Source organism: Eptesicus fuscus, chromosome 5 (genome assembly GCF_027574615.1).
Source record: "Eptesicus fuscus isolate TK198812 chromosome 5, DD_ASM_mEF_20220401, whole genome shotgun sequence".
NCBI classification, from domain to species: Eukaryota; Metazoa; Chordata; class Mammalia; order Chiroptera; family Vespertilionidae; genus Eptesicus; species Eptesicus fuscus.
Window position 1 is genome coordinate 81,912,518 of NC_072477.1, and position 16,575 is coordinate 81,929,092.

Sequence of the window (16,575 nt, forward strand, 5' to 3'; positions counted from 1 at the left end):
AAGAGAGTGAGTCTCTTTATGCTTATATTAATCAGTGGACACTCAAGTTGTTGTATTCATACCTTGGCTACTATGAAAAATGATATAATGATATGGGAGTGCAGATATCTTTTATTTTTTTAAATTTAATTTATTGTTTAAAGTATTACAAATAGTAGTACATATGTCTCCTTTTTTTCCACCATTGACCTTCCCCCAATATCTTTTCGAGGTACTGTTTTTTATTTCCCTTGGATGTATACCCAGAAGTGGCTTTGCTAGATCATATGATAGTTCTATTTTTAAGTTTTTGAGAAATATCCATAATGTATGTATGTATGTATGTATGTATGTATGTATGTATGTATTTATATGGTTTACACTATTACAAATATCCCCATTCTCACCCCCCTTGCCCACCTCCATCCAGCCCTCACCTCGCCTTCTCTCTGGCTAACGCCACACTGGCTGTGCCAATTTATATTCCCGCCAACAGAGCAGAAGGTACTACCTTCTCCATAACCTTGGAAACACTTATGTCTTGTCTTTTTTACAATTGGCCATACTAACAGGTGTGAGGTGATATCTCATTATGGATTTTATTTGCATTTTCCTGACAATTACTCATGTGGAGCACCCTTTCAAATATGTCATGGCCATTTGTATGTCTTTTTTAGAAAATTGTCTACTCAGGTCCTCTGCCCATTTTTAATTGAGAGCTTGTTTCTTTGCTATTGATTTGTATGAGGTCCTTATATATTATGAATATGAACTCTTATCAGAAATATGGCTTGAAAATATTTTCTCCCATTTTATGAGAACCTTTTCATTTAGATGATTGTTTCTATTGCTATACGGAAGCTTTTTAGTTTGATGTAGCCCAACTTGTGTATTTTGCTTTTGTTGGCTGCGCTTTAGGTGTATGTATTATTGCTAAGACCAATATCAAGTACCTTTTTTTTTCTAGTTTTACAATTTTAGTTCTTATATTTACATTTTAAATCAATTTCAAGTTAATATTTATCAATGTTTGGAGATAGGAATTTAGTTTCATTCTTTTGCATGTGGTTATCCAGTTTTTCCAACACTGTTTATTGAAGAGACTGTCCTTTCTCCATTGAGTATTCTTGGCACCCTTGTCTTGTCAAAAATTAGTTTACTGTGTAAGTGTGGTTTTATTTTTGGGTGCTCTATTCTGTTCCATTAGTCTGTATGTTTGTATTTATTCCAGTACCAAACTTTCTTGATCACCATAGCTTTTAATATGGTCTGATATCAGGAAGCGTGCTACTTTTCCATTTTGTTCTACTTTCCCAATTGCTTTGGCTATTTAGCATCTTTTATACTTCCATACAAATTTTAGCATATTTTTTATATCTGTGAGAAATATCATTGGCATTTTAATATGATTGCATTAAATCTATAGATAGCTTTGGGTCATATGGACATTTTAATAATGTTATTTCTTCCAATATGAACACAAAATATCTGTCCATTTATTTGTGTCTTCAATTTCTTTTATGATGAATTTTAGTTTTCAGTGTATAGATCTTTCACCTCCTTGATTAAATTTATTACTAAGTACTGCTTTTTGATGCTATTGAAAATAGGATTTAAATTTTTTTTCAGATGGTTCTTTGTTAGTGTATAGAAACTTAAATGATTTTTTTTTTTGCTCACTGCAAAATTGTCATTTATTTGTGGTTATGTATGGATTTGAATGTTCTCAGAGATATAAATTAAATTCTTGTTAATGTTCTCCTACTGTGCAACACTAACTTCATTCCCATTCCCTTCCTCCTCATTCCCTTCCTCTTCTGCTTTGCTCCAGTCCTCTCACACCTGTTCTCTCCGCACTGCAACTTAGCTCATTTATTCGTTTTAACAGGTTTTTTTTTGCTGGAGTCCTATATAAGATAATGTCATCTCAAAGACAGTTTTTTCTTTTTCCTTTCCAATTTGAATGCTTTTTGTTTCTTTTTGTTGCCTAATTACTCTGGCTAGGACTTCTAGTACTATGTGGAATAGAGGCAGTGGGAATTGTCATCCTTGTATTGTTCCTGATTTTAGAGCAAAAGCTAAATAAGCTTTACATTACACCGTTGAGTAAGATGTTAGCTATGAGTTTGTCACATATGTTGGCAGATTTCAATCATGAAAGATATTTAGCTATGTCACATATGTTTTCTGCATATATTGAGATGATTGTATGATTATTGTAATGACCATTAAATGCCAGCCATACCTTCCTCCAGCTTTTTTGTTGTCAAACCAAATAAATGTTTATTTAATCATAATCATTAATCCAGTTTCAAATGATACTTATTATAATACTGGTGGCCCGGTGCACAAAATTCATGCATGGGGGTGGTTCCCTCAGCCCAGCCTGCACCCTCTCCAATCGGGGACCCCTTGGGGGATGTCCGACTGCTGGTTTAGGGCCAATCCCTGTGGCATTGGGCCTAAACCAGCAGTTGGACATCCCTCTTGCAATCTGGGGCTGCTGGCTCCTAACTGCTCACCTGCTGCCTGCCTGATCACCCCTAACTGTCTCTGTCTGCCAACCTGATTGCCCCTAACTGCCTCTGCCTGCCTGACCATCCCTACTGCCAACCCCTGCCAGCCTGATCTTGCCCCCAACTGCCCTCCCCTGCCATCCTGATCTCACCCCCAACTGCCCTCCCCTGCCGGCCTGATTGCCCCTAACCCCCTGCAGGCCTGATCTCACTCCCAATTGCCCTCTCCTGCTGGCCTGATTACCCCTAACTGCCTCTGCCTTGGCCCCCACTACTATGGCTTTGTCTGGAAGAAAGTCTAACATCCGGAAGATGGCTAGTTGACCCGGTCTAATTAGCATATTACCCTTTTATTAGTATAGATATACTCTATGGGGACAAGAATTGTGTTTATTTTTTTTTAATAGATGCACCTCTAGTACCGTGAACCTAGCCCAAAGTAGGTGCTCAGTAAATATTTGTCAATTAAATCAATTAATACTTTTTACTACTAGTGAAATATATTTATATATCTTTTTAATCAAATTTATTTTAATGTAATTCTCATCTAATATTAATATGGCTTCTTCTTATTTTAGTTTTCTGTTAACTGATACATTTGTTCACATTTTCATTTTCAACCTTTCTGTATCTCTTTAAGTCTGTTACTTAAAGCTGAGTTGTTTTTAAACTTAATCCAATCGGTTTCTTCTTTCAACAGGGAATTTTAACCCACTCATTTAGTTTTTAAAAAATTTATTTCATCTCTCTATGTTTATTAGTTAAGAATTAATTTCTTTACTGATTTAATAAAGTTGCTAATCCATTGAATTATACTTATTAATCAGGATAACTACATAATGTTCATTATAAAATATATATTTTTCTGCTATTAATAGAAAGAATATACAAATTATTACCCCCACAAAGGTATTCTAATCTGTTTGTTCTTTTGCTCCTCCCCCAATAGGATAAGCCTTTGAGATTATGTTCTCATTCTTACTTTTCTCCCAGCACTTTGCAAATGAGACATTTAAAGGATGTTATTGTTCTGTATCATCCTGAGTGCATTTAATTAGTATTATTATAATTTTTCTTAAAATATATTCCCTTTTTTCAAGAATCCTGATTTAATATACTCTTATAGATTTAGATACAACTATATTGTTCACCAGTGTTTTTTTATCTCATCTTTTTTCTATCTCCAGGCCTCTGGTCTAATTCACATGTACTTTGGTTAGAATTCTTTATCAAGAGTATTCCTAGATGAAGTAGACAGGGTACCCTCTGGACCCTTGCATGCCTATGAATGACTTTTATTCTGACAAGTGAATGCTATATGGTGTATGTTTTTTACTCAATTGTCTGTAATTACTCCAAACTGTTTTCAGCTGTGGTCAATTGTGTAGCTAATAATAATAGATGTACATATACACATATACACCAGAACTGTAATAGAATATTCTGAGGCATATATATTTATTAATTGATATTTCCTGTATCTTGATGAACCATTTTGATGTATAAACTCAATTTTTATTGAGAATGCTTCTCAGAAAAAAATCTGTTTTATTATATGTGGTTTCCTCTTCTGCTTCTTACTTCTTTTTCACATCATAAGTCTCCTGAATCTATAAGTTTTATCTTTCTATGTGATTAAATAAAATTGTATTTCTGTTTTGTGATTTGAACTACTTTTTTTGTTTCTGTTTACTTTCTATTCATGTTTGAGTGTTTTTTTCTTTAATTAAACTTATTAGGTTAAACAATTATATAGGCTTCAAGTGTACAACTCTATGATGCATCACCTGTATATTGCATTGTGTGCCCACCTCCCAAAGTCAAATCTTCCATCACCAAATATTTGACCCCCTTTACTACCCATGACCCCCCTTCCTGCTGGTAACCACCTCTGTCTGACATTTCATTTAGCATGTTATTCTCAAGGTCCCTCCATGTTGTCACAAATGGCAGTATTTCATCTTTTCTTAGGGTTGAGTAGTATTCCATTGTATATATGTATCCCATCTTCTTTGTCTAATCACTTAGCAAAGGACAGTCCAGTTGTTTTCATGTCTCAGCCACCGTGAATAATGCTGCAATGAACATATATGTTTTCAAATTTGTTTTGTAAATACCCAGAAGAGAGGTTGCTGGGTCACGTGGTAACTCTATTCTTAATGTTTTGAGGAACTTCCATACTGTTTTCAATAGTGGTTGTACCAGTTCTACCAGCAGTGAATGAGTGGTTCTACCAGCAGTGAATGAGGGTTCCTTTTTCTCCACAACCTCTCTAAAACTTACTACTTGTCTTATTGATAATTGTAACAGGTGTGAGGTGGTATCTCTTTGTAGTTTTGAATGCATTCCCTAATAGGTAGTAAAGTTGAACATCTTTTCATATATCTGTTGGCCATTTGTATGTCTTCTTTGGAGAAGTGTCTGTTATGTCCTCTGCCAATTTTAAAAATTGGATTGTTTGTTTGGTGTGGAGTTCTATGAGTTCTTTATATATTTTGGATATTAACATATTGTTGTAGCTGTTTTTTGCAACTATCTTCTCCCATTCTGTTTGTTGCCTTTTTGCATTGTTGGAAGTTTCTTTTGCTGTGCAGATGCATTTTAGTTTGATATAGTCTTATTCATTTATTTTTGTCTTTCTTTTCCTTATGAACAAAATAGATCCAGAAACACAGAAAGGACTGGGGGACTCTGGCGAAGCTGAGGGGACTGGGTGCCACCATCTTGTGGCTGTGGGTGCTGCCATCTTTGTGATGGTGTGATGGTCAATTTGCATATTCTCTTCATTTGATAGGATAAGCATAACCCGTGGTGTACATATATAGTGTGGTAAAGGCTTGGGAGAGGCAGGTGTGGGGAGGAGAGAAATCAATGGGGAAAAAAACAACAACAAAGAAAGGAGACATCTGTAATACTTTCAACAATAAAGACAAAAAATAAAAAAGGAAAAAAGAAAACCCAGCATGGTATTGGCAGAAAAACAGACACACAGACCAATTCAACAGGATTGAGAACCCAGAAATAAACTCACATGTATGTGAGCAAATAATTTTTGACAATGAACTATTTCTTATATTTAATCTTCAAACATAAACTATGACTTCAGCGGGGACCTTCCATTTCTCAAATTTATCTATTATATGTTTCAGTTGGAAAATAATGGGTTTTAAGCCCAGCTGGTATGGCTCAGTGGTTGAGCGTCAACCCATGAACCAGGAAGTCACTGGTTCAATTCCAGGTCAGAGCACATGTTTGGGTTGTGGGCTCAATCCCCAGAAAGGGTACAGGAGACAGCCAATCAATGTTTCTCTCCCATCAATGTTTCTCTCTCTCTCTTGCTCTCCCTTCCTCTCTCTCTCTCTTAAAATCAATAAAAATATATATTTTTTATTTAAAAAGAAAATCATGGGATTTAGACCCAGGATTTTATTTCTGTTTTTAATTAAATCCTACTTATGTATTCTTAGTAAGTGGTAATTGGAGTATATAACACAATAAATTGCAAAGTGTTCAAACTGAAATTTTGTTTTTATTCTTATCTTAAAATGTAAGGTCATTTTAATTTTCCTGGTCAAAACCTTCTTTTTTACATTTTAGAGGGATCTAAAAAAAAAAAAATTAGTAAGTCATAAAATTCATCCATTCAAGCAAAGTGGCAAGAGGGTGAAATTTTAGAGAGAATGTTTCTAACACTCTCCCAGAAATGAAAGAAAAAGTAGGTCAAAATTATTTAAGGTAATTAAAAGATACTGTTTCCAGAGGTGTCAGGGGAATTATTTGAAAGCTATTTTTTATAATTTATTTTGAATAATTTTAAAGTAAGGTGTTAGCATCACTTTAGTGTTAGTAATGAGATAGGGCACAAAAATATGAGGAACAATAAATGAAACAATTATAGCAAAATTGACTCTATTTTTAAAGATATGCTGTAAAAATAGGACAATGCTGGAGGCACATAGTATTTAAAATTTGAATTTGTTATATTAGAGTGAAGGATGTTTCTGAGTTAGTCTTTTTTACATCAGTGATCTCCAGGGAATTTTCAGGTCACCAAGACCATGTGTAGAAAGAGAAAAATAAGGAGGAAACTATCAATGTTTACATTCTTCTCACTTTAATAATTGAATAAGATAAAAACGTAGGAGCCCAGGCCAAGTAGCTCAGTTGGTTAGTGTTGTCACAATATGCCAAGGTTTCCGGGTTCTATCCACCGTCAGGGCCTACACAAAAATCAACCAATGAATGCATAAATAAGTGGAACAATAATCTCTCTCTCTGTTCCTTCCTCCCTCCCTCTCCCAAACACACACACTTCACACTCTTTCCCTCCCCATTTCCCTCTCTCTCAAGAAAATCAATAATAAAAATGAAAATAAACACACACAACATAGTTGAACTTCAGCACAATGAAGCAGAATCAAACTAAGACCGGACCAAACAGATGGAACTTTATTATCTTGGCGATACTTCTTATATAATTGTGATATAACAGTGATAATAAAGTATAGAATACAGCCATGCACTACTTAACAATCAGGATACTTTTTTTTTTCTGAGAAATGCATTGTTAGAGAATTTTCTCATTGTGTTTACACAAACCTAGATGGTATCTACTACATATCTAAGCTCTATGGTATAGCCTATTGCTCTTAGGTTTTAAGCCTGTACTGTACATTATGGTACAAAACAACACAAGAAAATGATGGATTCAAGAGAAGTAGTAAAGAAGATGTATGAGGCTGCTGCTTAACATGGCATACTGCTTTATAGCAATATTTTCTTAGTAAGTAGAAAATACACTCTAAAATAACAATAAAAATATAGTGTAGTAAATATATAACCAAGTAACTTAGTCATTTATCAAGTATTCTGTACTATACATAATTGTAGTTGTATACTTTTATATAATTGGCAGTTCAATAGGTTTGTTTACACCAGCATCACCACAAACATGTGAGCAATGCATTGTGCTATGATGTTATCAGAGCTATGACATCATTAGGTGATAGGAATTTTTCAGCTCCATCTTAATTTTATGGGACCATTGTCGTATATGCGACCTATTGTTGACTGGGACTTAAGTTAATGCAGTGCATGACTGTAATAAAATTGAGTATAATCGTTTCAATCACCAATTCAATTGGAGACTGCAGTCAAGAAATCAAGAGAAGGCTAAGTCTCAGAAAGGGCTGCAGTGGAGAAATTAGGAAAGATTTTTAAGAGTAAAGATATGTCCTTAGAGACCAAGGCTAAGATCATCTGCATGCTCATATTCTCAGTTAACTATGTATGGATGTAAAAGTTGGACAGTGAATAAGGTTGCTTAAAAAAGTGATTCATTTATTGTATTGGAGGAGAGCTCTATGGATGCCTTGGACCACAGAAAGACAAAAAGTAGGTCCTAGAGCAAATTAAGCCTGAAACATTGCTAGAGGCAAAAATGACAAAATTGAAATTGAGGATTGTTTTATGACTTCCAAAACATAGCTGTCTTCCTCCAGAGATTTTAAAATGTGAATCCATGAAACATGGAATTACCATCACTGAAGTTTAAACTTCGTTTTGTCAATAATTACATTTATGTGTTTCTTGCCTCTAATTTCTACCCTAATCAGTTTCACCCAACATATTGCTATCAGATTAATTTTAAGCATATCTCTGATTATGTTAGTATTATATACAAAACCTTTTGTGTCTCCCCATGACTTTACAAAATAAAAATGAAATTCTTATAGAGTTTTTACTATATTTTTATGATATTTCAGAATGTAGTTGAGTTTGGATGGAATCTTTGATGGTCAGTCACAGTTTCATGTATTCTATACTCCAATCAAATGATATTTCTGGAATGTACATAAGCCAGGAGCATCCATACCATCAACATAGGGTGTCCCAAAAAATGTATACACACACTTTGAATAATTATAAAGGCAGTGTTTATTTAAATACATTTAATTTTAAAAATTGAGCTATCAGATGTTAAAGTGTGTATACATTTTTTGGGACACCCTGTATTTTCCAACCTAGATTACACTTTCTCCCACCTCTACCTTTTAACTTTCTTAGGAATCTCCAAAAAAGTCTACTTGATATGTATCCTGCTTCTTCAACATTTTAGTATATCTCTTACAGCCCGTACTACTACCTACTTTTTGTGCTTGCAGCATATTTGTGTCACATGTCATTATTCACTTGTCCCCTCTTTGAGGGGAGGACCTATGTCTGATCTGATTTATAAACCCCCTCCCACTCCATAAACCTAATATGAGAGATGTTTGATAAATATTTGTCAAATGCATGATACTGTTTGGTTCATGCACATTAGATTATCATATGTGTTAGATTGGCAACATAAAATAGGCCAAATAAAGTAATAAAATATACCCAGTGCCCAACACAATGTTTTTCCAATATGAATTATTAAAAAAATTATCAATTAATGAATGAATTAACCAAAATGTGAATATTGACTGTTTTGGTATGTATGTTTTCTTTTAAATCATATATTTTCTGATAGGCCTCATTTTTCCAAGTTTGAAGCTATATGAGGGAGAATGGTAATTTGTTCCTTATAAATTAAGTCAGTATGGAGTCAGACTTTAGGGATTTGGAGCAGTGCAGTCTGGTTTGCTATATTGGGAAACTCTGCCCAACAAATTAAGTCACCCTAGACTCTGCAATCTATTCATGGACTAATACTGGTTCTGCTTAGAGTCCACAAGCCCAATACCATTCTATAATAGAATAGACATAGTAACCTGTAACAGCTTAGACATTCCTTTAAGTTAAAAAGTAAGATCTAGGACACAATTATACTTTTGGGGTTTGGCTCAAGATTAAATAGGGTTTTAATCCATAGGGTAGCTTTTGTCAAGTAGTTAAAACTACATTTTTTACACAGAAGCATAAGCAGCATTTTAAAAAATAACAGATCTAACCTCTACAAGTATAGGAAAATCCATATTCTTTATTCAAATTTGTAATTTTTATGTTGTTCCTTAAAAGCTCATGCATTCTAGAGACACAATAACATTTGCACTATTTATAGATGATAGCATTACAAAAGACTAGGATCATAAAACTAATTTTCTATGAACCATTTTCTTCCGAAGATTATATTTTCCAGTGTTCTGGCTGCCATGAAGTAATATACTTGCCAGACATTTTCTTTGAATTACCTAAGAAAGTTTATTGTAAAACTACAGCCTCCATTTCTCTTTCTCAGACATAGATCATTTCAAAAAGTTTTAAGTCTAAACCAATAAGTATAAAAATTTATAATACCATTTTTAAAAATTGAATAAGGATTCTTTAAGAAGAAAAAGAATGATCATTAAATGGAAAAAAAAAGGAACCTCACTTATACTGCCTATTATAAACTGAATAGCTAATCTCCCTAGCCACCTCAGATGCAGGCAAGAATGTTTCTTCTTGCTCAGAACTTCAGATTTCTGATAAATATGACGTATATTCTTTGTTATATTTCAGCTACATGGCATAAGGTAATGATGATAATGACAGCAAACATTCATTTAACCTGTGTCATTGTGCTCCACATTTTGCATATAATATCTCCTTTAGTCTTTAAAACAGATCTAAAAAATATGTAATATTATTTTCCTATCATACTTATAGGAAACTGAAGCATAGAGACGCTCAATAACTTGTCATGGGCCACACAGTTAATAAATTCAAGAACCAAGACTACAATTCAGTTCTATCTAATTTCACCACATGGGCTCTGTGTTATTACAAAATATTGTGAATGCCTAATACTCGGGTTCCATGACCTGAGAATTAAAATTACATCAGAATTTGAAATAGCATTAGAATATTAAATAACAGAGACGGCTTGATTTTTGAGGACTAACCAAGGATTTAAGAAAATGGGATTTCAATGTCATTTAAGCAGTTGTATAATTCTCTCATTTTTTCCTCCCTCTTCTCTCTCTCTCTCTCTCTCTCTCTCTCTCTCTATCTCTCTCTCTCTCTCTCTCATGCTATTTATCAATCTCTCTATCTCTCTCTCTTTCTTCTCCTCCTCTCTCCTCCTCCTTCCCTTTATCCTTCTCTCTCTTTATCCTTCTTCCCCATATAATATTCCATATAATATTAAGAATTTATATGTGAGTGTATGGGAAAATGGCTGGTAGGTCACTAATGAGACCCTATAAAGCACAATATAAAGTGAATTTACAATTAAATAAAAATCAAGTTACAAAAGGGGTTTCTTGAAATTTGTTAATATTATGCATAAATAACATTGGTGTTGCTCATAAAATTGTATCACTTGAATAAATATTAGAAATCATCTAGATCATTATTTCCCACTCATTTTTATTCTAAAACCCCACAGTAATATGCATTCCTACCTAAGGCACTTTTCAGCGGTCTTTTACAGCTAGAATCTATTTGATTGGCTGGTATTTGCTTTAACTCACTATGCCTGTACTGTAGTAGTTAAATGTTTTTTAATATCACTCTAGTTTTATTATTTTCCTTAGAAATTTTGGAATCAATATTATTTGATAGATTAGTTGGACATGCTCTATTGAAAGTAGATGCCAAGACAGAATTATATTTAAATAGATTTTAATATAGAAAAGGCCTATAAAAAATGGGTTGGAGCTCAGATGACTCCAGTGCCATGGTCTAATGGCCCTTCGAGTAATCCCTACTGCCTCCCTTTTAGTCTAAAAAAATAATAATAACTTCTCCATGTAATGCCAATGTTCTCCATTGTAAATCTATTATGTAATCTACCAGTGTTGTCAGAACTGATTAATTTAGAAATGTTTTGTTATTGGGTGAAAAAGGGGCGGGGGGTCCTTTTTCCCAATAGGTTCTGAGGGTGGAGTACATATAATATCTCAAGAAAAATAATTTTCTGAGACTCACACAGAAGAATGAGTGATTTTTATTTGCATGGAGTTAAATGCCTGGGTTTCCAAAGTCTCATTTGTGTATCTGGGTTTCAGTAAAGCTAAAATCAGAGCCAGTGTCCAGAATTTCCTTGCCATGTTGGAGACAGGTCCAGTCCAGCATCAGGCTAGCTGCAGTCCATCAGTCCATGGTGTGTGGGATCCGCATGGCCCTGGGCCTTATGGGCCAATGCAGGAGAGTGTGCCCCAGGCAACAAGAGTCCCAAGGGTCCTGAAAGCACAAGAGCACAAGTGTAACCAGAAGAGTGAACTCCTTTGTTCAAGGAATTAAATATCTCAAATTTCATGACCTTACAGTAGCCATGCCCATTCTGGCCAACCATCCCTCTCCCTATGTGTGACTGACAGCAAGCACCTCCAATAGTTCCCCACCTTTACTGGGCATATGTCTATTGTTCCTTTGTCCAGTTCCCTAGGGAGAGTAAAGTTGTAGCTTCTTGGTGAAGCTATCTAAATGACATGCCTACAATATCTGGCCTTCCATTTGCTGCCTTTTTTTTATTATTAATAACTAAGTTAAGTATAATGGTATCAGTTTTAAGCATATTCTTAGAAACTTATTTTTCTCCCACAATAAAATGAATAGGAGGAAATGAAACATCTAGTTACCAGATAAACCAAGTATTGAATGATTAATAATCCCACTCTCAATAATGAAAAATTCACTAATTCATTGTTAATACACATTTGTTCATTTATACTAGTAATAAAATAAAAAAATATCAAAATTAGCCTTTTTTATGATTTTTGACAATGGAAGAAAAAAAAAAACGCCAATGAAATTGGAACATTTGTCCACAACTTATTATATACTTTTATCAAATTCTGGTATCTATAGAATACTTGGGCAAAAAGTTATAATACAGAATTCTGCTTAAAATAAGTAGGACTTTCTAGTGGTAATATGCAAAAATTATAAATAAATTTAAATTCCTTTACCTATAGCATCAAACAACAAGCAAACCTTTAGGGCTAGCAGTTCTCCGTTATCATTTTATTTGGTAAAGGAGTGATTCTTTTTTTTGTTGTTGTTCAAACTGAGATTAGAGGGTAAGTGAACCAGAAAAAGACAATTAGGTTGGAGCTACACTTGCTTTCTCAAGTACTCAGCATTATGAATGCAGACATAATGCTGTTTTTATTCACCGGGCACACACATAAATCAACTTTAATGTCAATAAAGTCAGTAATGATAGATTTCATCACTAAAATATAACTAAGCAATAATGACCAGGAAGAAAGTAAGTCGCTCACAGCAGCAGAAGCTATTTCTTTTTTTGTCCTAGGTGAAGTCAAGGGTATCTGAAAAGACTGGCCTTTTCCCCTCTATTATTAACTGCAAATCATTCTTGTCATGTTAGAAAGCAGATTGTTTTTCTCAAGTGTTATATACACCATTATGTTTGGATCACATAACCTGACCTTATTCCAGGGAACTTAAACTCCATTTCCAATTAGCAGGAATGCTTAGAGTGGAGATGAAGTCTATCTGCCTATTAAGCTTTTCTTATCATAACAACTTCAGCATAAATTTATATTCTCTGTTCCCCCTGTGCTGATGTTACCTTGTTTCCAAACATTCCAATTTATTTTCATCAACGTGTTTTTCCTACCTGCCAAAAACCACAACGAAAAGGCCAATTTTGATGTTTTTCCATTTCTATTCTGAATGTGCTGAAAATTTTGTAATATAACAGTAGGGGAATGACAAAATGGGGTAAAGGGTTTGTTTATGCAATTTAAAACACACACACACACACACAAAACCCTTTACTGCACAAACTATATTTATGACTTAACTAAAACTACTATTTGAGGAAGGATGCTATAAATTGTGCAATTCACTCAAATTATGTCTTAAAACAACGTTCTGACGTTCTGAGTGCAAAGTGTTTTACGCTTGGTTCTTAGCACTCTGTGGCCATGTGGATATTTTTGGCTGACATTCAACCAATGTGTGAGTGGATAATGTACTTAGTTCGGTTAGTCCACCCACCTTTGCATATCTCTATCCTCTGGAAAGCTCTCAGTAACAGCAGCAATGTTTCTCCCAACTTCATCCTTGCTTGCCATTGTGATTTCGCCTCATGAGAAAGTCAATCATTCCCATGCTCACATTATAAATGATCTTTAATTTGAAAGAAATAATGTTTTTAAATATTCTAATCTCAAATGAGAATGAACAGACTATCTTTACCACATGATGTCTTTAAACTATCTGATTTTATCTTGAGACCATTTTGTACTCCACTAGAACAGGATTAAATAGCAAAATAGATGAAATGTTTATTGAAAATGTTTTCATTAAAATAGCTAAAGTTTACAAATGTAGTTTATTCCCTTAAGCCCAAATATGGCTTATAGATTTTTTCATTTTTTAAATCTTGATTTGTTTCTTAAACTATGAAGAAATTATAAGAGAAAGAATAATTTGCCATAAAACTGAAAATTAGCCCAGTAGGAGGTCACCAGTTTGATTACTGGTCAGGGCACCTGCCCAGGTTTGGGGCTCAATACCAGTAGGGGCGTTCAGGAAGCAACCAATCTATGTTTCTCTCTCCCTCTCCCTTTCCCTTCCTCTCTCTCAAATCAATAAAAACATTTTTTTAAAAAGTCAGGATGAGAATCAGTCTCCTACTGACTACTTAAAAAAAAATAAACACTGAAAATTATTACTATATGAAGTTTAAACTCAGTTCTTGGTACATAACTGTAAAATTTAATGTTGAACAAAATTAAATAAATTAATAAAATAAAAACATTCTCAAATGTTTTACTAATAATTGTGAATTTGTAAATGACAACTGTAAATTATACCCATCTTCAAGATGCATTTGAATATATTACCAAATAGTACTATAGGGGTCTAAATATGAGAGAATATGCTACTATAGCAAAAACTCCTTTCTTAGACCACTTCATGTATTACCTTGTAGTGTATTTTATTACATATGCTCAATTCAACTTCATATGTTATTTTTATTAATGCAGGTGAACGGAATGTCTAAATTGTAATATATTTATGATACTTCATCTTATAGCTTACTATTTAAGCTGCTGTGGTAAAAATCAGAATTCAAACATTGTTCCAAAGAAGTATAGGTAGCTCTATATTACAGAGATCATAATTATTTTTTTTCTAATAGCAAGTGAATTACTAAACCCATCATCTTTCCAGATTACATTGCTTTAATATTTCTTATTGACACTTGGGAATAATCAATACACAGATTACCTTATAATAGATATGAAAGGTCAATAAAGTTAGATGATAACATTAGTTTTATTATTATTTTCTACATAATTCATGTGGGAAAATGCCATGTTCTCTACAAAAGAGAGTTTTAAAGAATTACTCCCAGCTTTTAGTTTGTAGTATAATGGAGTAAACTCCTAATAGAGAAACCTTCCAAAATATAAATAAAAACTCTAGAAAAAAATACAAATGAAACTCTTAGGAGAGAAGGCAGGTATGTTTTGGAGGGAAGTCCAAATTTTGAAGAAGGGGCTGATAAATGGTGTTTCCCGAGTTTCAGCTTTTTCTTGAAGGCAGACATTAGTTGTGACACGGTGCAGGTTCCTAAAACTCAAATAATACACCAGACATATTTCATGTCTGAAAAACCACATAACAGAGACCAAGGCAACTGGAATAGCTAGAAAGGGAAGAGGGAGCAACTTGAAAAAAACAGAGACAAGCAAAGAGCCACAAACACTGTATATAAATTCTTCCTAACTCTCTAGCTGCACTGCAGTTCATGAAGCATTGAAGCGGACTCAAATCAGCTTATCCTAAGACAGAAATGACAGAGCTGATTTTTGAACTGCCGCCAATCACAGGAAAGACAAAGGTTGCAAAGTAAATTTAAGAACATTAATTACCTACTAAAACTAAAACATCTACAGTTGTTACAGGAACGGGAAGCCAGTTATTTACATTCAAAATATAAATAATACAATCCAAAAGTACTTGGCACACAAAGATCCAGAATAATACAACTAATTTTCAAGGCAGGCAGGCAGTGAAGGTCAGACCGAGATGGCCCAGACAAGCACTTTGAAGAAACTCTCAAGATTCTGCTCAATGACCAGACATATTTAATTGCTTACATTAGAAAATAACACAACTTGTTTGAAAGACTTACAATTACTTTTAGGAGGTAGAAAACAACAACAAAGCAAACCCAATGCTACTAGGAAGAGAAACATAGTAAAAATCAGAGCAGAAATACATGTAATAGAAAACAAATAATGCAGAGAACTGGTAAAGCCTGCTTTTAGACAACATCAACAAAATAAAGGAGGATGACAACAAAAAGGAAGGGGCCAAACAAAAAACAAATAATAACATGTTAAAAAGAAATTTATCCAGGGTCACAATTACATTAAATGTTAAAGAATTATTTAATTATTTTTCATGTCTGTGTTAAAAATTGCTTTTATTGAGATGTAATTGATATATACCATTATATAGTTTCAGGTGAATAACATAATGATCCGATATCTATATATATAAAGACATAATATGCAAATTTGCTGGTATGCCATAACGGGTCATGACCAGACCATTAGCTCCTATGCATAATGTGGGGCGTTGCTCCAGAGATGAGGCAGAAGTGGGGAGGGGCCGGGAGAAGGTGGGACCAGCCTGAGGCGACTCAAGGGTGGGCGGTGCCGCGGGAGAAGGCAGAAGGGAGAAAGTGAGAAGGCCGGCGCTGTGCACAGAAGTCAGAAGGGAGAAGGCAGAAGGGAGAAGGCAGAAAGGAGAAGGTGGCAGTTAGGCAGGGTGATCAGGCCAGGAGGAGAGAGCAGTTAGGCAGTTAGGGGATCAGGGCAGCAGGGGAGCAGTTAGGGGCATCAAGCAGGCAGGCAGGTGAGCGGTTAGGAGCCAGTGGTTCTGGATTATGAGAGGGATTCTGGACTGGAGAGGGTGCAGGCCGTACTGAGGGACCCTCACCCCCCATGCACGAATTTTGTGCACTGGGCCTCTAGTTTGTATATATTCTGAAATGATGACCACGATAATTGTATTTAGCATCCATCACCATAAATAGTTACGAAAGATGTTTTCTTCTGATAACAACTCTTAAGACCTAGTCTCTCAGCAACTTTCAAATGTCAGAGTATTGTTAACTATA